At 36.0% G+C, this 26971-nt stretch overlaps 1 protein-coding gene across 2 annotated transcripts in view; it reads right to left on the reverse strand.

Annotated features, from left to right (window-relative positions):
- The window catches only part of GRID2 (glutamate ionotropic receptor delta type subunit 2), a 679658-nt gene that overhangs the window by 279434 nt on the left and 373253 nt on the right, over positions 1 to 26971 (reverse strand). The gene's annotated exons all lie outside the window — the stretch shown is intronic.

The following is a 26971-nucleotide window of genomic DNA, read 5'->3' on the forward strand; positions in this document are numbered from 1 at the left end:
TTAACAATGATTAGGTCTGTAATTCTGAAGAATTACCCTGTGAAACAAAGCAGAGTCAAGTGTTTGAGAGCTTGAATGAGGAAGCAATACAAGCTTGTAGCATAATTCCCCAGAGTACACCCAAAGCCAAATTCTGAAATACTCAGTTTGCCACTGGCAAAGCTTTATATGCACTTACTCTGTATGTGCATGTGGAAATTAGATAATGGGATGGTAAATAGAAACACAGAACCACAGAACAGTAGTATGCATTTACCTACTCACATCTAATATTAACCTTGCAATTACTTGTCTTTCAGGAATATTCTATGCACACAACAGGTGCGAGCAAAGAACAGGAAATGAACATAGGAGAATATATTCCCTTAAAAATATAAAAAACACTCTAACAGCAGACCTGTTGTCTTATATCATGTCTTACAATGAATAATGTTTTACTCCACAAACACTTATTGATTGAAATAGGAATATTTACAGCACGAGGAATGATTCAACTTGATTGAAATAGGAATATTTACAGCACGAGGAATGATTCAACTTGAATGGAGTAACTGCAATCAGGGTCATGGGGAGCATGACTTTCTAGTCCAAGGATGGCACTGGAGATCTTAAATGCAGAGAAACACCTTCTTAGAAATACAGCACACTATTCTCATTAAGATAGTGAGATATGGAACATGATACCAACGAGGCTCTAACTGATACAAGCACCTCATGCAGATGAGAGGATAACTGTTCCCACAAGTTTTCCAAGTGTTCCTTTGTATTTGCTTTGAGCATACCACAGCTTTTGGGCCAGCTGCTAGGCTTTAGGTTAAAGCTAATAATGGATTACTAACACTCATAACTAATCTTCTCCAGAAAGTTATTGAAAAATATCAGTGCATCACAAGTTTCTAATATGCAGAACATCTTAAAATTCTCATAGGCTATCCACCTAGGATGCTACTTACTTACATTTCTCATCATCCTCACTCATGGGAAAGGAAGAAGTTTGTCACACTGTTTAGCAAGTTTTTGAATCTCTCTCCTGATTCAGTTTTTTTTTCCCAAGATTACTACTATTTCTAAGCTGCATATTCTGATGAAAATGCTACTACTTGAGAAAAAAAAAAAAACCAAACTATTTTTATTGCTATATTGATCAATATCCATCAACAAATACCTAGAGCTATTTATATTTCAATAGTTATCCTTCCTGCTAAATATCAATGAATAAAATCAATGCTAGATTTCGCAGAAGTCTGCTTTAATTCAACAAAAATGTAGTACTAGAAAGTCCCAATACCACCCAATTAAATAAAATATGGAGTGTGACATCCCTGTTTCTCAGACATATTTAAAAATATATCTGAGTCAGCCCACGTTGCAAAAAGTAGCTCAGAGATGTGTACATATACAGGCACACTTTCAGACTGAATAATCAGCACACTGTAACACCAGATAGTGGGAAATATGTTATTGAAACATAAAGGGGAAGAAAGCAGCAGGGAACATTTAGCTCCACAGAGCCAAATGCTAATATCAGCAAACAAAATGTATAAAGGCTTAAAACCTTCTCTCTTGACACCGAACCATGTTCATTTGTTACAATAGCCTCAGGACTGAAGCTGCCCATTTAGATCTTTCTTCCATGGTATGTTTGTGAGAACTGTACATGCTGGGGTTGGAGCAATATGCACTTAATTACGCTTGCAAGTTGAACTTATTCCTGGATACTTAGGGATTGTACTATGTGATACACAGAGGTGCTGGAAAAAGGGTTGTTATCTCAGAAACAGTTTTTCTAGAGAATTAGTGTATGGGTTGCAGAGATCACCTCTGAGTCAGAATATGACTATTATTTTTTAAAAGAAACATAATTTCTATAATATATATAAACAGAAAATAAAGCTTATACCTTATAACAGAATCACAAATGTCATACTAGCACGTATAATATTTGTGTATTGCTTAGCCAAACAGAAATTCTATTGGATCCAGCAGAAGTTACTTGGTAAAATGTGAGACTGAGTTCTACATGCTTTCTTAGCCCCTTTTCTCTCCCATCATCAAAAGCTTAGTTGAATCCTTCACCAAGTAATTAAAATCTTGCCACTGTATCTTAACAATGCTTTAAAAGCTCTAGTTCAAACAACCTGGAAACCCTGTTTGCACTTTTTTGAACCTGAAATATTCAAGTTATATTTTACCCTGTGTTAAAAAGAGTCCATATGCACACAAAATTACTTAAATGGTAGTTTGCCTTTCAACACGGATACACTGAAGTCACTACGATCTTAAAGATTGCATTTCCAAGCTGACACTTGATCTACTGATACAATCAGTTTTATTAGCTTACCACCAAGATACAAAAATATTGATACATCTTTTAAGGCCTCGCTCAGGACAGGAAAAAAGTCAAGTTCAAATAGACCTACATACTCTTCCATTGCAAACTCAACAGTGAAGGAACAAACACTACTGTTTCACAACATGAATTATCTCTACACAGAAGCTGTACAGACATTAACTCACCCTCCTAAGCACCAGGTAGCAGAAGCTACTGAAAATTGTATCTAAAACAGCTGAAATTATAAAACTGTCCAAAGATTTTAAAATATCATGTAGAGAAAATATTGAATGCCTACAGAACAATATAAAATGCTTGTCCATTTTAGATATACATATTGACTCTCTTGTACAACCCATGCTTGTATACACACTCAGATTTACATTTCACTCCTCAGTTTATTTTGACTTTCTCTAAATGCAAAGTTACTGAATTTCAAACACTGATAGCCTGATTGTCAATTAAAAATTACAACATCTTTAAAAATCATTATTTTTGAGTAAAATCCCTTCTAATTTAGTTCGGCATGAACAGCAGAAATACTAAGTCACAGCCTGAACCAGTAATTGAGCAAGCAGGTGGAAAGGCAGGGCCAACTCAGGGCAGCTCAGGTGCATGCAATGTACCTGAGTGAGCAGAAGGGGTGGAGTCAGGATCCACCCCTTCCCAGACCTCACATAAGGGTTGGCAGTGTATCAGGGTATCTTGTTGTACATCTCTGCATACATTCCAAAAGTAAGCAGCTTTTGTCTTTTGCTTCTGTGTCTATGGCTGCTGCATTTTGTCTTGCCCTCACTTGCTACAGCCTAGGACTTTGCTACCCAGCTAGCATTGCTGTACTTTCCATTGCATTATAACATTACAGCATGACATGTAAAAAAAATAAAAACCTAATTTTGTGTTCAGTATAATATTTTTTGAAGTAAAGACCATAGCCACTGCAATTTAAAATAAGTAAATTACGTCTAGGATATTAGCTTATAAAAGCACTTCCAACAAAGCAGAATTTCAACAGCTATAGTTACAAATACGTCCTTAAAACATTTATTCTAAGAACCTAACATTGAATCTGTTTTAGAAATAACTACTGGTTGCTATAATTCAGGAAAACAATTAACTCCCATAATTAAGACCAAGCTTAAAAACACATGTATGAATGTGTAAGAAATAATAAAAAAGATAACTAAGATTTAACTCTTGCAATTTGTGACAGTTTTCTCATTTTTCACTTTTATTAATAAAAGTTACCATGAGATCTCTTGTCTTCAGTAATGGCCTTACTTTAAACTCATTTAATTTGCTGATTACACAAAAGCAACTACCTGATGAATCACTGCTTACCTAAAAGGTTGCTCAATTTGCTCCCTATTTCAACACAACAGCCAGGAAACATTCACTCAGGTCAGAGAGAGAATCATTGAGTCACCCAGGTTGGAAAAGATGTTAGAGATCGAGTCCAACCACAACATAACCATACTACCCTTACAACTCTCTGCTAAATGTTGTCTCTGAGCACCACATCCAAACAGTTTTTAAACATACCCAGGGATGATGGCTCAACCGTCTCCCTGGGGAGCCTATTCCAGAGCTTAAGAACCCTTTCTGTAATGAAGTGTTTCCTGTTATCCAACCTGAACTTGCCTTGGAGCAACTTAAGACCATTTGTCCTTGTCCTGTCACCTGTCATCAGGGAGAAGAGACCAACCCTGCTCTTGCCGTAAGCACCTTTCAAGTATTTGAAGAGACCAGTAAGGTCTCACCCCATCTTCTTCAGTTGCTCCTTGTAGGGAATATTCTCCAAACCCTTCACAAGCCTTATTGCCCTTCTTTGGACCTGCTCCAGCACCTCAATGTCATTTCGGTACTGAAGTGCCCAAAACTGAACACAGTACTTGAGGTGAGGCCACACCAATGCCAAGTACAGGGGCAGGATGACTTCCCCAGTCCTGCTCACCACATCATTCCTGATACAAGCCAGGATACCATTGGCCTTCTTTGCCATCTGGGCACAATGCTGGCTCATATTCAGCTAACTGTTCATCAGTACACCAAGGTCCCTTTCCATCAGGCAGCTTTCTAGCCATTCTTCCCCAAGCCTGTACGGTTGCCTGAGAAAATACATCCCCTGAAAACTTGAGTTTTTTTCCCCACACATTCCATGAGACAAGTACTTGCAGATTTATTAATGCAATCTGAAAATTAATCAATTCTTCCATAATCCTGTTTGTACTAATCCAGATCTGGAGAAGGATAAACACCTGATTTAAGGAGCAAAATTCAACATGAGGTGATTTGAACACCTGAAAAACATATTCTAAGAAATCAGAACTTCTACGTAATTTTTATAAGCTGTTGTTTCTTTTTTACTATCAAAACAATATGCTGCTGACTGTTCTGGAAAATTTTGCTTAGTTTCAGAATGCTGATGAAGATGGAGCAACAATAGAGTGCAAACTCCTCCTGGTGAAGACTAAGGAAAAATGGTAATGCCTTGATTTCTTCTACAGAGATGTTCTCCTCCCTCCAGCAAGTGGTCACACTAAGTACAAAAGTAGTTTTTTGCCTGTCATCTTTAAACTGTACCAAAACATTCATGAATTCATTGCAAAAACATGTTCACATAGAAGAAAGAAGCCATAAAGTTACATGAAGTTCAAAAGATAAAGTACAGTTCTCTCCAGTGTTTCCAATCCTAGAGCTTAGTCTCAAATTTTCAATAAAACTTTTTAGTCACTTTCAGATAGCAATTCTGCTTTAGAAAATCATTCTTCCTTCATAATACAACAGTTCATCTCAGTCTTAGAACTGAATTATTTAGAAATGAGTGACAGCATATTTTTAACATATCCTGAAAACTAGTCAGAAGGAAATAGCAGTAAGATCTGTGGAAAAAAATAAGTATTATTCAGTATACCTTAATTTTTCTCATATGGTTACAGAAAGCTGCTTCATCTGCATTTTCTCTGTAAACATTAACAAACTGTCCTCCCCACTACACAACTCAGACTGCTAGCAGTATTCGAAATTCACTTGCAATTGAAGTGTAAGAGAATTTAGTTTGTTTAGACTCTAAAAACGAACTTGTATTTAAGTTTTAACAGATGAGCTTGCTATGTTTTGAAGTTTCTTTGGGAAAAATAATCCAAAATGCTCATTTCTAAAGAATAAATTATAAGGGTAGAAAACATTATCAGAAAGAGCATTTGCATCTCTGATGTGCAACCAGTTTTGGATGTTTTCACTAACAAGCCCACTGTGAAGTATTTTTTGGGGTCAGACTTCCTTCTGTACAGAGGCTCTACCAATTACAGTAACATGAAATCCACCACATTAAAATTTAATTCATCTGAGACTTGAAAAATAAACTAGAAATCTCACAGGTCTGGAGGGAAGTAAGACCTCTACAAAATGTCATTTTGACACCATTCTTTGAAGGATGCAATTAGAGATTCAAGTGAGTGCATCTTATAAAACCAAGTTACAAAGACTACTCCTAAATGGAACACTCAAACAATATCTTTTTGGCCAAAAATTCAGATAATTTTGCCTCCAAGTCAACCTCTAGATCTTTTGTTAAATTCTACAGAGACGCATAAGGTGATTGTTTTGACAAATTATCACAGCAGGCAGATAAACAATAGAACTATTTTTAAAACTTAACATTTCTCAAATCTGTTTTCCCTGTTGCACCCACACTTTGGCTCAGAATGAGGAGTGATGGCTCCTCACATTCAGAAGCCCTGAACTGCCTTGAAATACATTTAAAAATAGTATTTCAAAAAATTTACATGGCTGCAAAAACTTAGCTGAATAATGGCTTTCTCCAGCACCTCCTCTACCATGTAAAGGTAAGTAGATTGCAGAAAAGCACCACTGCTTTTTAGGGTGCCCATGGTGAAAAGGTATAGAGAAGTTGTGTTGTGCTGCTGGCAGTCCTGGCTAGAGGAGTGGGTATCAGGTACAGTGCTGCTATATCAATGCTCAAATGAGCACTAATTGAAGAGAAGCAGAGAAAGAAAGAAGTACAATCAATTAAAGTCAGGCAGTAACTTGCACTGGAGAAATGGCTAAACATAACACAAAATTAGTCTCAATACTGACATCCCAACAAGGATGACTATCCGCAAAGTTCATTTACCTGACTAAAGAATAAACAATGAGTGGAAACTCCAAAATCATCCCTTTTTTGGGTGCTGATCCCCTGCTAGCGTGAGCCAAATTCCATCTACTGCTAGCATCTTTGTTCAAACTGTTGTATGAGCAATTTCCATTCATCCATTAAAGAAAATTAAAACTTTTTATTTTATGCATAGCCCATGGTAGATTATAGTTCATTACCTACTTTAATGATGAAGCTTATATTACTTCAGTCTACAGTGCAACTTCCTCCATTCTTTCTTCCCTCATCTTTGCCCCTGTACTGTTTCTGAATCTTTTAATTTTCCTTACCGGCACACTACTTGAGAAGTTATTAAGCAGCACGTAGTGTCTGATACCCTTTTTAATAGCTAGTTGCCTGCTGCAGAGCAGACAATTGCTGCATAGCAGCAATTATATGGAAACAAAAAGACTGAGTCTTAAAGAAGCTTAATATTAAATTGAAGACAGTTTTATCAAGAGATAACACCTTAGGATTTAGTCTACTTCTGTGTTCTCTGAAAGTCCATATAGAAGTATTAGGGGAAAATCCATTAACAACAAAACATGTTTAAATCTTGATCATTAACAATTCTCATGTTATGGACTTGCTCAGAACAAGACAGCAGAACACTTCTAAGAGAAAAAAAGTTCCTAACGACATTTGACAAAAAATACCTTTTCTTCAGTACCTATCCATCAGATTGTCAGGCAGTTCTTCCTTCCAGTCTTTCCATCTCAGATCCAACTTCTCTTTCCTATCTTTTTTCACCCCCAAAGTACTTCAGAACTCTCTTTTTCATTCTCCCATGTCCTTTTTTCCTTCCCTCTTCAGCATCTGCTACAGCCAAAGCAATGCACTCTTCCTCTTTATGTAGCCTCCCCCATATCTTTTTGTTCATTTTTCTTCTCCCACCTTCTTGAACCCATCTCCTCCAAGAACAAAACACAAAATCTGGAAGATTTGGCATCAGGCTGAGAATATAAAGGTTCAGATCCTGTTCCTGTCTCTGCCATTATTTTGTTGCATGACTTTTTTTGGATGAGCAATCTGATATCTCAGGATTATGAATAGATTATGATACTGCGATATCTTTATAAAACAATTTTGGGTGATCTAAATGCAAAGGATTGCTGTCATCCCCTCCCTCTACCATCAACGTTTTTCACAGTTAGAAAAAATATTTCTTAGTATAATTCACATTGTGTGAAGTTCCTTTACATGTCCCTTCATGAGCGCTAACGTTTCATAATTCTCCTTTCTTGTCTGAACTATTAGTATGGACACAACAGGCTCTGCTGGAGAGATGCAGTGTGAAGTACAATAGCACAACCTAGTCCAGGGCAGACAAAAGAACACACAGCTGGTAGCATTAGTCTGATTGGAAGCCCTACAATGGAAAAAGCTGCCTGTGCTGCCCTGGATGAGCTTGGCATTTTCCCAAGCACAGATATTACTGAACAATACTGCTCAAAATAAGGCCATCCCCAAAGGAAAGAAAAACTGTGAATACCAATCTGGGAGCTTTCTCTCCTTCAGTGCAAACAGCAAAGGGGACAGAAAGGGGACAGTAGAGTAACTTTTTATTTAATTATTTATTTATTTTTTTTGTGTGGCACTGCAGAGGAATCTATTTTCATAAGCCAAAAAAAAAAAAAAAAAGAGGGATGAGGGGAAGCAAAAAAGACATGCAATTAAATTTCTTTTTTCAAAGAGAAAGAAGAGGCAAAAGAGGCAATTCTACTAGACAAGTGAATTGAGCAGAGTGATTTGAAGACCAAACAATAATAAGGCTAGATCTTGCATGTGCCATGAAATAGAGAAACAGATCCTACATTAAGAGAAAAGACTTTTTAAGAGAATAAAAAAGAAAGAAAGGAAGACACTACATCAGTTGCAAAAAAAATACATGGTGTGAAAAACCTTAGAAGCCTGCAGGATTTCAGAACATCACTTCCATTAGCAACTTAGCCACTCAGGAAAACCTCAGACAAGTCAAAACAACTATCACCATTAGTATTTGCTAAGAATAGACATTGTACTTATTTCTGAGTGACGCATAAAATAACAATCACGTTAGGAATAAAAATATCAACTACCTCTTATAGAATGCTTTTATTTTGTAACTCTGAAAATCCTTTGCAAAGAAGCTCAGCATCTTTGTTTCTATTTCACAGAAGACAATAGTTGTGCCAAAGGGAATTACTTGCTCAAGGTCAGAATGCATACCAAGGAAATTGTTTTCCATGCCAAGCTAAAACATGCACAAAGACTGAAAACAATGTCTTTTGTTGGAGCTTCTCTTTGTTTGTTTTGAGCATTAGTGTTCAACTAAAAGCATTTTATGTTCTGAGCCTAATATAACCAAGCTTTATGAAAATGAATGATTTGAAAGGAAAAGCAATGTGGCTTACAACGACAGAATTAAATGACAAAGTTTCCCAGGTGTGCAGCAACCCCCAAGCAAGCACACTCTTGGTTATGAGGGATGTGAAACATGCCAACAGAGAGAGTCAAGCAAGCATCTAATGATGGGTGAAAAAGGTAAATAAAGGCAGAGAGGTAGGGGGGAGACAAAGTCTTGGATGATAAAAAAAAAAATGGCAGAAGATGTGGAGAATATACAATGAGCAGAAGTATTCAATAAGGAAGTGTTTCACAAGGAAAATTACAGGCACTATCATATGATATTGAAATGAAAGGCTGGCGAAAACTGCATGGGAAATATACTATTACAATCAGGCATTTTGAGGAATGACATAGACTTGTTCAAATTGGGTATCCAATTCCAGCGATAGAGAAATCCAGTCTCTCAGCATATATTACTTACAAATATCCTCAACATGATTTCATATCTGATATGCAGCATAACGGGTCCTATAAGAACCTAAGGCAGCTTATCTGTGTTCATTAACTGCCATGTAAGACAGTAACAATACAGAAGGACATACTTGAATGGTGTTAAAGGCACAGTGCTTATGTAGAGATATACAAATTCTGAAGTGTTATAACAGGACTAATAGAAAACAGAAAGAAAAAAAAAACCCACAGAGAACAAAAGTAAAGGAATTCAAAGAATAAAGGGCTGTAATCACAGCTTTGATGTCACAGAGATGGCTGCTAAATGTGAGACAGTAAGTAATAAAGTAGTGAGATTTGTAGTTGGGAAATAATAAATCCATGTAGACATCAGGAGCAGGATCTAGGCAATATGGGAATAATGGAAGAGGAGATAGAGCAGTAACTGTGACACTGAAACAGCCAAAGCAGTCAACTGCCAATGCACTGACAAATGTGTCAGTTGAAAGGGCTTTGAGGTATCAACTGAGTACATGTTATAGGAAAAGCAGCAGTAGGGCTTGGCAGCAGCTTCAGCTTGTGAAGGGAAGACAAAATGCGTGTAAGTTTGAGTCTATTTTTGCACTCCTACTCCAGGAATAATTGTGTAGTGTTCCTTTGGTGCCAGTTGCAACCTTTTCTGAGATTACTTCGACTTTAACGGTTGCAAGAGATGCCAGGAAATGATGGTAATGCAGCTTTTCTTTTTCCTTGACTTTTCCCAATGTCACCGAAAAAGAAATTTGCATAACTCTGAAGTGGAAAATGCACATTTACAATAAGGAGCATTTGGGTAAAACTAAATACTTAACCTTAGTTGGAAGCAGCATTTGATCTAAGCCACAGAAACCATGAACCCGAATCAGTGCCAGATTTAAAAGCCTCCTCTGACAATGAAAGGGCACATATCCAAGAGAACACATTTCTGTGCTGGAAATGACAATCAGAAAACAATTGACACAAATCATGTTGAAGTTAAATTTCAGAACTCTATCACTCCCTGACAAACACAGAATATTGTAAGGTAGAAAAAAACAAAGCTTCTCAGCCTCCAAAACTGGAGCAAATGGGGTTTGCCTCAGCAAGTCTGTCTACTGAAAGACATCAAAACTATGTATAGGAATCCCATGTGGAGTGAAGCAGTGGACCAGTTGAGTTTTCATGCTCATTTTTGCTTCAAATGCAAATTATGACTTTAAAGGAAAGTCTTTTTAAAAAGTTTAATGACTATTGGATATGTGTGCTAGTGCTTACTGTGTTGCTTCAGACAGTAGTAGCTTTATTTTTTTCATTGCTGTCCTCAGACCTCTGGGTGCAGCACTTCTTGCAGCAGCTTTCTTCCCTTTCTCCAGCTCTTCCATGGAGCTGCTACAATAACTCTATACAATGGGAGAGTCACATCCACTAGTGGACCATATCTGTGTGGCACATTGACACTTTTTCATTAGTATGGCTTCACAAGTTTCAGGCAAATTGTTCAGTCATTGTTGGACTTGAATGAGGAGTAAATGAGGCTTAGCAAGCATATCAAGAGCTCCTGGTTGGGGATTACAAGTAGCAGAATTCCTTTCAGCCCACTTTCTCTACAGTCTCCTGATGGGAGGCACAAAATTCAGGGATGGTTGCTTCGGATGTCAAATGCATCTGCTGCATTGAACTTATGGTGTTTAGTGTTGAGTTTGATGCTAGCGGGGAAAAAAAGTCTCCCCATCACTTAGCACACAGAGCACTCAGGGATGCCCTGAAATGGGACAGGCTGATACCTGGACTAGATGATTTCAGTTTTCCACTCAGTGATTTTATGATACTAGAACAAAACTAGAACATCACATACCACCATCTCATCCACAGTATAAATGTATCATGCAGACTGAGAAGCATGAGGCAAAGAAGTGAAAAGATTTGAATTAAATAGTGTTCTTTTTATTCAAACATATTTGATACTTCTACAGAAGGAAATATAGTAATTCCCACTTAATTATAATAGAGAAAACACACAGCAGATTAAGCAGCACACACAGAAAACTGGACTTACAAAACACATCTTTTTCTGCCCAATTCTTAGGTAAGCAGCAGGAAATGGGTACATGTACGGGTACCACTCTAAAAGCCTAACTCTGCAGTTTGAATCCTGCGTGTACAAGGGAAATAATGCTGAAGTTTCAAAAATGTTTCTTTAGGACCTAGCAGAGCAAAGATTTCTTAGTAAATTAAGTATTGCCAAGGGCATTGCAGTAATGCCTGCATGGTCTTTCCACCACTGGGCTGGTCTGATCAAAGAGCAAACACTAAGTTTCCCACAGCATCTGATTAGCGTGCAGCAAGAGGTGTGCTGCATGACAAAAAAGAAAGGAAGGTCAACTTTCAGAAATTTAATTACAGATGACTAGCTGCCAAGAGTAAATAATTTTAAAACGCATTGTAATGCATGAGTTTGCATAATTCTAGTACATTACTTTTATTGTCTATACATCTATTTCTGCAGATTTTACACAAAATTGGAGGGCTTAAGCTTAGGAAGTAGTCCAAAACTGATCTCTTTTTCAGTGGTTTTGCAAGAAGTGAAGTTTTATTACTTTTCCTAATTACAGCTGATTAACTATTAGCGAGAAGAGAGCAAACTACACATTGCAGTTTTTCTAATTTCCATGCAATCAATTATTTTCTTTTGTCAGAAGGAGAATTACATATTAAGACACCACCAATTTGCATACCTTTTTCTTTCATTGTCTCCCCATTGGTGCTTTTGACAGTAGCTTATTTTTTATAGGAATTCAATCGATACAGCAGATTTCTTTGTTTTGTTTTAAAAACTAGATTCAAACATTTCTTTTTTGATATATCTGCAGCATGCGTTCACACAAAAACATACATATACACACAGAAAATATCACACAACTATCTCCAGCTTTAACCTGTGTACACCAATATTCTCCACATGCCAAATGCAAACCCAAGAGAAAGAGACAGACTTCTACTTTAAGAATGATCTCTTCTTTTCCAGCCTCCATTACTTATATCTGCTGCCTGCATTTCTAAGCCTTTAAGACATCCAACTGTAGGAAATGGTCAGCTAGTAAAACTTCAATTAACACAAATGTATATTTAGTATTAGCACAAGAGACAACCCAAAATCCAGTGATTTTGTCCCCACAATACAAAATGAAAGCTTTTTCTAGCCTAGAGCTGACATTGGAATTAAAGCAGCTTTAATTCCTTACTCTACTATGTGAGCAATGACATACCACAGGAGATGATCTGCACAGAAGTTTAATACACATACAAGGATTGTTAAACTATTACACTTCTCAAAGTAAGAAATAAAAAAGTAGAGAGGAGAGAGATTAATTCTTATTCTGAGTATCAGTGACATTTCTAGATCCCAAATCAAACAGTGTTAAAATCCAGATACATTAAAGAATAACAAAAAAAAAAAACCACCAACAAACTAGCATCTTCATGCACCTGATTTGAAAACTGGTAGAGTATTTAAAACATGGGAAAAACAGTCCAAACAAAATATCCTTCACAAAAGCCTTGCTTATAGGAGTTTCCCCATTAATTTAACAACCTGACCTCTTTCTTCTATTAAGAAACATCTTTTCTATCCCCCTATTCGACTGTTGGTGACACCCATCACTTAGCACATACAATGACTAAGTTTTGGTAGAGATATAAAATTGTGATTACAACTACTTTGACAAACTGGGAAATGTCTCCCAGATCTGGCATCCTGCACATCCTATATCCTAAATCCACCCAATGAAGTCTTTTTTCCCTAAAACTCAATTTCTCTCAAAAGTGGATGAACTGCTTTGCCTTATACTTATTTTGTCAACGTAAATCAATAATAGTACTTCTATAGCACAACAGACCACAGCCACAGTTTTACTTTGAAACTTGAGCTCATCTTACTTTTGAAGCTTGCAACACAAAACAATTAGCTATAGAGTTATTCCCATGGTTAGTTCCAATTGAATTCTCAATATGAGCTTCCACAGGGAGTCTTGGAGCTCAGATACATGTACAAAGCTTTGGGAAGTTCTTCATATCTGTCACCAAAAACCATGTTTGCCAGTGTCATTAGAGAACAATGAAAGGTACCACAAAAGCTTTTATGAAAGCTGGCAGAAGCTTTAGAGAGTGCAGATATCACACCATCTTCACACTTCAGCTGTTCCAGGATCTGATTCAGATATTTCTCAAAACCAACCAGGGTTTGCTTGGAGATACAATCCTCAATATATCACATCCGAGCACCTTGTAATCACACACATACTGAAATGTCATTGTGTCACGTGTGACTATCTGCTAAAGGACAGCTTTCTTTACATGCCAACTTTTTTTATACCTGGGAGTATTACAGAAATAGAAGATCCTTCTGTCTACAGAATATGTAAACTGTCCATTGCCTTTGGTTATTGTCTTTTTGCTGTTAATAGGATGTGGCACAGGCTCAGGGATGCAAGCTGGATCAGCTCAGGGATCCCTGCTGCAGAGCTAGGGACTGCTTTTGTTTGTAAATTGTTTCCTCCTTTCACAAAGAAAGACTCTATCACATAATGCCATTTCAGTTGACAGATACCATTGTTTTATTCTTAACAGATACAGCAGCAAAGAGAATTGTTAACAGTACTAGTGTTACGAAAAATAGATTAGACAAACAATACATTTTAGAAAAAACTCTACTCACTTGATGAAGGATAAAATTACAAGGGTGATGTTCAAAAATACAGTTGAACTAACGAGGATTAGTAATTGTATGAATTCAAAACTTGCCCACTTCAAGCATATGGATTTTTAAATAGCATGGCCTTGGGATGTTAAAAATGCCTGGACAAATGAGATCAAGGAAAGAGTCTGGCACTGAGGAGCAGACATCAGAGATAAAAGAAAAGCTATTAAAGACTGCTTTTTGTCTACCATTGTTTTTCCCACATTCATTTAAGACATCAACCAAGGGAAACTATACCTTTCACAAATGTACTTTTTTCACCATTTCACTTTTACAGTTTCATTTGTTTTACCAAGCTGGTAAGAACAGGACAGGGATGCTGTCATATATATTGTAAACTCTGGCAATTTAAACAAATGAAAAACTTGGTCTTACAAATCAAACTACTAACAAATTCCTAAATCAATCTAAAATACATGGGGAAAAAAATTCAACAAGTCCAGTCAAATCAGGCACTCTATAATATTATGCTTACAATATTAAAAAGAAGGGCCATTACAGTTCATAACAATTGCATCATGAAATTTACCAATTCAGGTCATTCAGTAAATATACGTTTTAGGCTATAAGACCAAAAGTGGAATCAGAAGTAAAGCTTTGACTTTATCTTAGTGGGAAATCTTTAAGACTGAGTAAAGTTGTTTTGGGCTGGATGTGTAAAACCTCCAGCACAGATAGTCTGCTGCGGGATTTTACTGTCATGTCACAAACACAGTGTTTTAGAAGACTTACATCAGGATCTCTTCATAACTCTTACCAGCAGTTGTTTTTGCAAGCAAAGGTCACTAGTTTTTCATCCAGAATACTGCTGACATCCTCAAATTCTGGAGTTAAATCAGTTCACTTGAATCAAGGCTCATAAACCCTACTCTTTACCCATTTCCTGTGCCAGTGCTGAATCACTTCTCCTCTCTTTGATGTGTCCCTTACAACTCAAATGCAGATATATATTGAGAGCCTGCAGTACTGAGAATATTTCCTCCATTAATTACAAACTTGCCTGAAAACAATCTTTGTTGCCCGTTTACTTGGGAGAGACTTACCAGTTTTTAATTGAGTAGCGCTGAATTCAATCAGCCAATAGGCAATTAAAGTAATCATTCAGGACACAGTCTTCCTCTTTCCCTTGTAATGACACCTCACAGGCCTGCTGCACCTCAGACAGAAATACATTCGGTGGTGAATCTCAATGCTGCCTCTCCGACCACTGCATTTCAAGCAAGCTGTAGGACTTGAGTTACAAGGAGTGTAACCCAAGGGACTGGCAGCCCATTATTTTCCCATCAGAGACTGTGTCCTTATAGCACAGTGATTATGAGAGATGCAAGTTGAAATCCCTTGTGAAAGAAGTAAATTTATGCCTTCTATATCCTGACAGCATGCAGAAATCACTCAGCTATCATGTAAAAGAAGAAAATATTTTCCCTTAGGAGTTCTGTGAACCTAGACTCTAACCTCACTTACTGCTTCCAAGAAAAACTTTTTGCAAACCATTTTGTCTCGAGTAGAAAGACACTTCTCATCTACTGGAATAAACTTTTCATTTTACTCTAGTCTTTAAAGCTCTTGTTCTCAAAGCCAAATCAAGAAGTGTAATCTTGCATCATCCAAGCTGTCTTTAGCATACTGCTGAGAAGGTATGTGGAACACGCATCCAGCAAGCATTTTACAGGAAAGGAATTACAATCATCTCCCTGCTCTTAAGCACAAATGATATGGCACTCAAGTGAAACAGGGTAAATGCACAGTGCTGCCATTGTAATGCATATATTTAATCTTATCCTGTTATGATTTAAGAGAACAGAGGTAACTTAACCCCTTTTACTGCAGAGCTTTCGATAAAAATCAAAAATTTACACTCTATCCTAGTACCCAATACCATCCCCTATGTCGAAGTCTTTTAATCTTCTTTCCAAATGTAAATAGATATCTCTCTGAAATTCATGTATGTAGAAGCTGATAAAGATAGAATCTCTCCAATCCAGAAATATAAGCACAAGAACAACATGGTGGATTTTGAAAAATAAATGTACAGCGATTAATTATGGGTAGATGTCATTGTGAAATTAAACAAAGTGCACAATAGGATTTGGTGTTTAACCAGTATTTTGCCATTTTTCAGACGATTGCCAGAAAAAAAAAACAAACACTTGTGAGTATTACTTGTCTAAGAGGGTGCATTGTCTTTTATTTTCTAACTAAAGCCTCAGAGGCAAAACAAAATGCAAATAAGATAGTACAACATCTGAACATAGAAGAAGAAATAGAAACTATACAATGCTTCAAGGATTATACTTCAAAACACTTCCTGCCATTCCAATAGAGACAGTTATCTTGGTACCTAGAAATAAAAAACTTCAGGCACTTACAGGTATCCACTCCGTACCCTCTAATTCCACTCAGATTTTATTCTTCCCTGAAATTGAACATACTATGATGTGGGGACTACAAATGAGTAAACACTGTTGTGGTGTCTTTTTTTCCCACAAGACACTGGTAATGGATATTAAATGCAGGGCTACATGAGAAACCATTTATCTTACCTATAAATACTTTGAAATTTCAGTAACCTTTCGTGTTTTGCATCCGAACAAATTCAATTTGCGTAAAAATCTGAGATTAAAAAATATTACAAACAGATGACAATGACCAACCTTCAAATCTTGGCTACACTAAGTGGAAGAACACAGGTGAAAGGGAACAGGTAATTACATTTGCAAATAGAACTTGCTGCAACAGGAAAGAGAAAATTAGGGTCATACAAAAATAAGCTACCATCCACAGCATTTATCTGGAATAAGGGGAAAACAGAAAATTCCACATGCTCACCTAAATCAGTGAAAACACAGATAGGAAGGCAAATATTCTATATTCTGCTAACATGTTAACTTGTGTGTTTACTCTGGAATAATAAGTAAATAAATAGTGGATAAACAAATATTTCCAACTAAGTCCTGCTGGAGCATGCACAATAGCTCAATTTTTACACATAATGGAAAAACAAAATGTCAATGTAACTCGCACTAGCAGTAATTAATTTGGGCTGAGTGGCAAAATCAGGTCAAACTCGAACCTCATACAAGCTAAAAGGAACTGCTGTCAAACAATGGCTCAAAAAAAAAAAAAAAAAAAAATCCACTGTGCTCTCATTTCCCCTCTATTTCTTTGGAACAACTCTTCCTAAGGGAAAGCTGACTTAGCCCATAATACTTACTAGAAAGATTAAAGAACTATGAAGTCTACACAACAGATCTGCTCTGTATCAATTGGGATGTACTGTTCAGTAATCTTACTTCAAGGAAAGCACTAAGCAACATCATATTAGATTTCTGGAGGCAATACTGCTGCTAATCCTAACTGTCAGGTTTCACTCCGTTACCCTTTAGGAAGCAGGTGAAAACATCAAGAACACTTGCCTGCTTGTTTATCCCTCACAGGCTATTTCAAGTTTAAAGGGGAAAAAATGAGAGGAAAAAAAAAGAACAAAAGGATAAAAGGAGACAAAAATAAATAAAAAAAGAGAAGAAGGGAAAAAGGGAAAAGGGGAAAAAAAAGTTCACAAAGAAGAGCAGGAAATTAATCCAGATTTATTTTTTTGTGATGATTCCTTAAACATTTACAAGACAGTGCCACATCTTATTTGATAGCTTCATACCTTTTCAAGGATTGATAAAGTCTTGTCAGAGCATAAATATCTGAGCATCTTCAGCAGGTTGAGAGCAACTCAGATAAAAAAGTAGAGCAGTGAAAAAAACGTTTATTTTTCCCCTCCACCTGGCATTTGTAGAAATCAATATTCTCAGATTTATGAGAAAACAAGCAGAGGACACTAAGTTTCATGGCCTTTACAGAAGCAGAGTTCCTGTTAACTCCACCAAAGAAATGTCAGATCACAGTGACAGCCCACATCAGCAGCTACTCGAGAGCCATCACATTGACTAAATATCCTGGAAATGGGGAGCTGAGTCATCAGCTGGAAAGTGCTAAGAAGCTGTCAAATAAAAACTAAAACACAGACAGAGGATACTGTGTTGTTTGTAGCCAGAAGAGAACACAAAAATAGGTCTTCTAGTTAGAAACTATTTTTGGTGCTACAGAGAACTGATGAGCAAAGATGATCTCACGAGATAACAGCACATCATAAGTACTCCTGCTAGCACATTGGCCACAAGGTGAACGGTCATGGTGTGCTAACTCTAACTTCACAAACAAAATCTATAGGATTTATCTGTAGGAAATAGAGACTGATGTTTAACTACAAGCACTACAGTTTTGTTATCATAGAAAAAGCAAACAACTGAAGCGTCACATCCCTTCAAAATGCTGCACTGATTTTTAGCTTATTTAACAGAAAGAGGAAAAAAAAAAAGAGAAAAACAATCCACATAAATGCTTATTAGTTATGAATGATCTGTTAGCTCATCTGGCCAAAGCAGTAAAAATAGCGACTTTTGCGAATGGATGTTGGCCTAAACACAGGTCAATCAATCCATTATAATTTAAGTGCAAGCTGCTCTGACAGAGGTATTAGTTCCCCACTACATTGCATACTTCAGTGTAAGAGTTAGAAACAAACAAATGATGTTGCAACCAGAGACCTCGAGGACTGTATCTCATCAATGACTCAAAGAATTCATAGAGAGCTTTGTTAATCAGGCACAATGATTTGTTCAAATGTCATACACTCACAACACATGAGATGTATTTATTTTTCAGAATAACTGATTTCCTAGAAGGAGGAGCATGTAGATTGTATATTCTCATATCATCTTGTGTGGAAGGAACAAAATTAAAAAACTGGTGCCATGCCAATTTGTCCTAACTCACATAAATAAACAATTTTAAAAACACATGCCCTATCTCTATAATGTTAAATATGTAATAGCCTTCTTTCTAGAATAACAGACAGATATTTTTATGATATGATCATGAATATAATTGAGTAAAGATCAAAGAATTTTGCTAAAATCAAAATACAGAAAGAGATTTCCACATACCCAGAAAATGATGGCAGTATATCCTGCATTCATTACCAGTTAGCTCATGCCTTGCCAACTACCTAACTCATTCCAAATGCTTTAGCAAGCTCAAATTGACTATAGTCCATTTTGGCTGCAACATTCAAAATATGTCCTTCCGTTCATGTGTACTGCAATCATTTTGGAAGCACTAAAGCTAGGCATTACAATTACAACATGCATTACTCAAGCATTTATATGCTCTATTTGGCTATTTTTATCACATTCATGCATGCAAGTATATATCTCAAATTATTCAGAGCAAATCAATTTTAAATCATTTAAAGCATAGAAGAACATGATGTTCACAACACAAATGAATGCATCGAAGACATTTCTTGCTCAGTAACAGGAAATATTTCTCCAAAAGCTTTATTTTTAAGGCCATCTGTGTTTATTCTTTAGCTTAATTAGGAATTTCATTAGTTGGTTTTTATTTCATCTGTTGGTTTCTATAAGCAGACTACTTCATAGATGCTATCAATCTAGGTTCATTTTGTTACACAACTTGAATTCAAGAGAGGAATACAAGCTAAGAGTCTGCTTATTTCTATGAGATGATTTAAGATTCCAGGAAACCTGTACAGCTGAACTGAATTTACTTTCTTGGCATAGCAGTTTCCTCGTATACTTCCTAGACAGAAGAATGAACTAAACTACAAAAGATAGAACCAAAAAGTATTTCTTGGCACTTGAACACTCAAGAACTTCTCCTCACTAAAACCCTTTCTCACCAATGAAAGCTATATTAACACAACCTACTACACTGCATGATATATGCGACATTATATATAATAAAAATCACCCAGTTTCATTATTAAATTTAGGAACTACCATGGAGAAAGCACAGATCTGAATATTCGTTTGCCAGTGTCCTCTGATAACCATGAGCAAAAACTAACACCGTAATTACAGATGCTTAGGGTCAATTGAAAAAAAAGACAAGAAAATAATATACAACTATTTTCCCCACTAGGCACTGGGACTCTGATTTCAGAGCACTGTTAGTAACCACTTTCTGTTGCTTAGTCTCAGGAAAACCCTATTTGCAAATGGAATAAACGTCTGCCCTGAGGAGGCTACTGGGTTCCATGAAAAGTAGTAGCAATTGCCGTGATGACTAGAAAACAATTATGCAAACACAAAGTTGCCATCAGTTTGTACATCTGCTAGGTTGGTGGTCGAGAGGATGGACGATAAATGAAGCCAACTGAAGCTGTGAGAAAATGAAAGCTGCTGTCTAAAACCTTTAGCAGAGTAACGGATAAGAGTATGTTAGAAATAGAGATAGGGCTATAAGTAATATCCTGATCAAATTCCTTTCAAGCTAGGGTTTGAGATCGGTACAAAGGCTCCAATTTCCATTCTTATACGTGAGTACTTGCAGCTGCCTCAGAGTCTAACCACTTGACTTTCCATGTGCGTCTGGTTTGGAAAAAGTATCAGCTGAGTCATCCCTTTAGTATGGTCCAGGGAATACGTAGTCATGAGAGTAACTGCGCAGCAACTATCATTAAAAGTTTCCCAATCTGGTCTGCACTGAGCTGGCCAAAGAAGATCCATAGTGAAAACTTAGTTCTACTGAATGCAAAACTATCCTCCTTTGTAAGTTCTATTCCTATCAACAACCTTGGAAAATAAGGGATTGTTTGATCACTATTGACTCTTCAACTCTGATTTCATTAGAAGGAATGTAAAAAATATTTACCATCATCTACTCCAAAGTACAAAAAAACCAAATTCATTTTTATGCCAATGACATGACATCTGTAATTTGACTGAGAAGTGTACCAGTTATTTGAGGTAAAAGAGGCTTTTAAGCTTCTGAATTTCAGTGGCAGGTTCTCCTTATGTGGGTGTAATATATACATATATATTATACACACACATACGTACGCAGTATAGACTTGTTATGCACTTATATGAAAGCCCTGATGATTGCTATGAATAATGCAAGACACAATAAAACAGACTAAAAAGCAAAGGTAGGTCACATTAACAGAATAGCCTTGTGAAAGGTGCATAGCCACATCCAGAATACCTCAGATGTTTCAATATAACATAAATCTTTCACTTAACCGTAGTTTCAGATTGAATTATTTTTTCCATACTGACACATGGTAGTACTCCCTATAACAAAGAAATATTTTTACACATCATAAAGCTATGATGTGTGAAATATAAGTAATTCATCATGGTGATGCTAGTAATCCTTTTAATACCTTTGCAACAATAATCTGTTGATTAAATACAATTTCTTAAAATTTCACCATCATTTTCCATTCTTTTTTTTTTCCTTCCCCCTCCTTCTACATTTTTAATTAAAGCTTCAAAGGAGCATTGATTGAAAGGTCTTTTATCCTCTTATTGCTTTTTTAATTCTTTACCTCAGTCCTTTTATACTCTTCCTTAATCATGAATGCAAATAAAATTCAAAGTGCAATCAGCAGCTGCCTAAGCAAAGCACTGAGATCCGTTGCTGTGGGAACAGCCAAGTCAGTCCTTGACCAGAGGAAGAATTACACTTACTTTTTGCTCTATTCCCTTCACCATTCCTGGCCCCGTTCAGTTTCAGAACACATGTGCTTCCCTAGGACAGAAGAACCTGACTATTAATATTTTCGACTCACCTATTGACCAACAGAAGTGGCTAACGTGCTAGTCTGCCATTGTGAGCGTGACTCTAGGGCTGGTACATATGCAGGATAAGGGTCCTGTTTTCCCAGACAGAAATAACCACTCATTTAGACTCTACAGGCAGCACATCTGCAATGAGGTGCAGTACATCTTTTTCACTTCAAATCCAGAGAAACTACATTATTGTTTTCCTATTAAATGCTTCTAGAAAGGTCTCATTGACCTATTAAAACAGTCTGAAGAGCTATGAGGCAGAGGAATTTCCTGGGATGAACAGGAAAATTCACATGAAGAGTCCCCTTTGTGGCTCTTCTATTTGATCTGAGTTTATCTGTCAAAGTAAATGATTGTACATAATCACTAGAGTGGATGGGGCTTTAAGCAATCCTGGTCAATTGGGAGTTGTACCTTCCTATAGCAGCGGACATGGAACTAGATGATCTTAAAGGTCTGCTGCAGCTCAAATCATTCTACAGTTTTATACTACTATGAATCTATAAGAAAATAAATAAAAACAGAAGTAAAGAAAATTTCCTTTAAACTTCCTTTGGAAACTATATTAAATATCCAAAGATTTAAGATTTGGTTAACCACTCTCTTATCCCTTCGCACTTGTTGAATGCAAGTGGAATCTTTAGTTAGAAATCTCAATTAAGCCACAGTAATTACCATTAACTCATTATATCAAATCAGTCTCAGAGATGTCCCACTGATGTCCCGTCTCTAGTACAAGTGTATTTCATTGAAACAAAAGTATGACACACAGGATACTGCAACAAACATTTGGGAGAAGGCAAAACCGAAATACACCATGTTCTCCTGCTGAGTGAACTTCATTTTGTGACATTCCTATTATATCTTTAGGTGAAAAAAAAAATCAGTTTGCTCCTTTTTAAGTGAAGATTTGATAATTATTTGTGTAAAAGCACTTTCCTACAATTTCCTTACTCTTTTTTTCAATCATTTAAGAGCTGACTATAGAATACAACACACCTTCAAGGACGACAGAAAGGCAAGTTATCAGAAAGAACCATGTGCTTTCCTACACTTCATGTAATTAGCTGTGTTATATTAAGACTCTTGGCGGCCATTAAGTATAAGCAAAGCTTGACACTCAAACTGTTATAAGCAAGCTACATTAAACCTATGAAGCATGGTATAACATCTATAGTATGGTTACAGTCAGTTGTATCTGCTGGCAATTTTAAACTGTTTACTTATTGAAGCACCCACTGTGACACAAGGTTTTGGAAAGATTTTTTTTTTTAATTTTCTTATTAAAAAAAAAAAAAAAGAAAATGACAAGAGGGCATCAAAGAAATAACAGCCCCTACAAGCACAAAATCAAAATAGGAAATAAGTGAAAGGTAAAAACAAAAAAAAAAAGAAACGCAGTTAGAGAAGTAATCAGTCTGATAGTCCATAACATATTTTGGTACAATGTCTTCCTAACTGTATATCAAATACTCATCCCAAATTAAAAAACTTATGCATTAATTTAAGACTCGATGTAAATATTGGCAATAATATTTATATAATATAATCTAGCAGATTCATCTAGTATTGATCTCTCTTGTTGGCTGCCATTGTTCTGATTAAGAAAATTGGATATTAAAAGAATACAGAAAATAAAATAAAGCAATAGCTATAACGGGTAAGAGGGAAAAAAATGATTCAGTTGATATCACAGAATTTTGGTAACTTGTATAAATCTCATTCTTAATTTTTTCAAATGGGTATGATTCTCCAACAAAGCAGGCCCAGAACGCCATTAGTATGAATGAGAACTTGGCAGGATCTCTGTCCCTGTTTTCTGGTGGAGCAGTGAAATTGGGAACAAGGGAAACAGGTTAAAAATACATGTTTTCTCCCATTTTTTATTAATAAAAAAAATAAAAATAAAAAAATGAACCAATGTTTTTTGCTTATTAAAGCAGGTCTGAAGTGAGACATCCACACTACTAATAATTGCAAATAAATAATAAAACATTTCCACCCGTTTCAGAACAACTGTAAGCACAAAATAAATGTGGGCATGCAGTCCTTCTCTTATGGTCCATGATTCTTTTCTACCAAAAACATCAACCACATTAAAACCTGATGTCTGTACCCATAATAATGCCAATGCTGTTTCTGGAGGGCCCATAAGTTCTTTTTCTCTGTTGTTTACTGCATTGTATATTTATAATTATTTCCTTTAATTACACTAATATATTTTACAGAATGTGTGTTGTTCTTGCTCTTAGTTTTCACTTTCAAATCAGTTTAATACATTATTTCAAAACCAAAACCAGACACTTATGCATCTTTTTAAAGATCTCCGATTTTAAATCTGGTTTGCATGCAGTTGGTTGCAAGCCTCTGCCAGCACTGTGCATTTTATGCTCTTGTGAACATGACACACAGTGCATACACAATTCTTACAGCTTCTTTTACCATTCTGTCGCTGTACAATTTCTGTAACCAGCCTTCTGAGAGCACAGAGGAGCTATGCTGAAAGAAGGCTGTAGGGAAGAATCACAACATGCACTGCATTCAGCAAATCACCAGAAGCTTCAATTGGAAAAATAACATCTGGCAATTTACTTGTGCCCTTTGCACACAGCGCCTAGAAACTACCTTACCTCACCTTGCATCCCTATCCCATGAGTTTGAGGCAGACAAGCTTCTGATTTGTTTCATGATCTGAGAAATAGAGGTGGAAATTTTTTTTTGTTGTTTTGTGGTATGTTTTTCTTCTCTTCCCCCCCCCCCCATTTATGTAATGAAGCTCAGCACCTCCAGAAGACTTAACTTGGTCTTCTCCAGAAAGACTGACCCACACTTCGTTTGGTTACTTATGCATGAAATAAACTGAAAACTTGAGTTCTGTGTGGAACAGCTTCCTTTTGAATAATGAATCATTTACCTCAGTTGAAAGTTTGTCTTCCTTCTTTGGCAACTTAAAATTCGGGATGCTTTTAGAACAGGTCTATCTCTATTTTCTGTTTGTGCTACATTATGGCACCTTTTCCTTAGAAACATCTCAACTGTTTAATAACGCAGGAAGTAAAACACACATACAAAATTCATGTTCATTATATAAGCAATGCTTTCTGTACAGTGCTTATAAGGTGACAAACGAAAAATGATCCTTTTCATCTAAAAATAAACTATATTGCAACATTGTGCCCTTTCCAGGTACCTTCATTTAAATCTCACATAAATATGTATTTCTTCCCATTTTTATTCATTTATTTATAAAAAGGATCCTTTATTTTCTCCACAAAATCTGGTTGTGAACACTCAGTACCTTGAAACAGAATGTTTTAAGGCCATGAAGAAAAAACACGCTACAAAATGAACTCAGCACATAATTATTACGATAAATCCTTTTAATATATGTTTGCCTAAATCAAACTTTTGCTTGTCAAAAGTTATCTTCGCATAAATTGGTTTATACCCTTAATTCTTACTTCTAATAGTTTTGCTTCCCTAGAATTAAAAGTAACTCTTTTAATCTAATAGCCTTCAATTTTTCTCTTGAAAGAAAATGCCTTTTTTTAAAGCAAATGGCTAACTTGATGAAAGTTTATGTTGTTTTCTGTTCAAGCACAACTCTACAATTTCAACATGAAATTATCTTCATCCTCTAGGAGTACTCTGCATTAAATTGTTTTGAAAATAATGTATCTGTTGTTCAGATTCCAAAATGTAAAGGAAGGTGATAAAGTACTCAATTTTCCAGTGCAAAAGAAGAGATGGTACTCAAACACTTAAGATAACTGCAGCGCTACTTCAAAGACCATAAACCTGATTGTGAGCTGATGTTCAAAAAAGAGAAAAAAAAACACACCAAAACAACACCCCAAACATACAGTTCTAAATCTATCTCTGGCAGTTACTTAATTGAATCTCAAAATATTGCACTTTTCATTTCTTCTACAACCAGAAACTGTTTACATATCAGACATCATTCCCCCATTCTCCCTCCCAGGTATTAAAAGGAAAAAAACATTATTTTTGGTAAGTAAGACACAGCTGATAATCAACACAATATTAAAATCCATTTTTAAAAAAGCAATATGACATCCCACTGTCTTTTCTACGAATTCAGAGATACTGTAAAAACAGCCAGTTGCAACACAAATATCTTAAGTAGTTCTGGTTTAATAAATGTTATGTATTGAAATCAAATTTTCTCTAGTCATTTTTGCAAGCCATTTGGGTGGAATTATTTGTTACAGAAGTAGAGTTTAGGGATACATCAGCATCATAAGACAAGTTTTGGTCAATTAAATGGCTTTGATTTACTCCATAATTACCACTAGTTTGTTTCATCTGTGTTTGTATGCCCTGAGAAGACAGATCTCTAAAATACGTGGGGGCAAAAACAAAGTAATTTATTTGCATCTTGTTTAATGCAGCTACAGAAATTGTTAATCCTTTTCCATTGTGATCATTTTTCTGGGTTTCTTATTTATATGCTTCATCTGTTCTCTTAAATAACAAAAACAGGCTATTATATAGGTATCAATGCCTAAATATTAAGCATTATGGATCATGCATGGAAGAGTATAACAAAAAAAAGAAGTTGTAGGGTCTCCAAAAAGAGAAATTTATTGTTCACTATCGTTCTTTGTACATACTACTTCATTACAGCTTTTTTTTTTTCTTTTATAAAGGAAGTCAAAGCAGTATTTAAGCAATGAAAACAATTTTCATTACAAGCTAAAGAATTTAAAAAACACAAGCATCCTAGTAACAAATCAAAGACATCCAGAAAAAAAAAGCCCACCTCTTTCACATCCAAATAAGCCATTTTAATTTTAATTCCATTAGTGAATTTTTCTTCATTTACAAGGTTTCTTGACATATCTCTAAAAACTATGTTTCAGAACATGTCATTTTATAACCTAACTGAGCTGTTGTCAGCTATAACCTTTGAAAAAAATTTCACCACCTAACCTGGAAACACAGAATTAATCTGTAAGGAATGAACATAAATAAATGTCACATATAGATACTTAAAGCATATCAAAGATGAAGCAGTGAATAAAACGCTACACCATTAAGATCACTAATAGAACTAAGAAGTGCAAGTACAACTGCTTCATAGTTTAATGTAAAAAGAAAAAATTTCTGCCTCAAAGGACAGAAAGGGACCCTACAGATCAGAAACTGACTTCAGATAGTCATCTTCTGAAATATTAATGGTACTTTTAATTGGAAGCAGGCTTCCGTTCTAATCAACATGCCAGGAGTACTCTTAGGCCACAAGTGGCCATCCATAG

Source organism: Tympanuchus pallidicinctus, unplaced genomic scaffold (genome assembly GCF_026119805.1).
Source record: "Tympanuchus pallidicinctus isolate F22 unplaced genomic scaffold, pur_lepc_1.0 scaffold2, whole genome shotgun sequence".
In the NCBI taxonomy this organism is placed as follows: domain Eukaryota; kingdom Metazoa; phylum Chordata; class Aves; order Galliformes; family Phasianidae; genus Tympanuchus; species Tympanuchus pallidicinctus.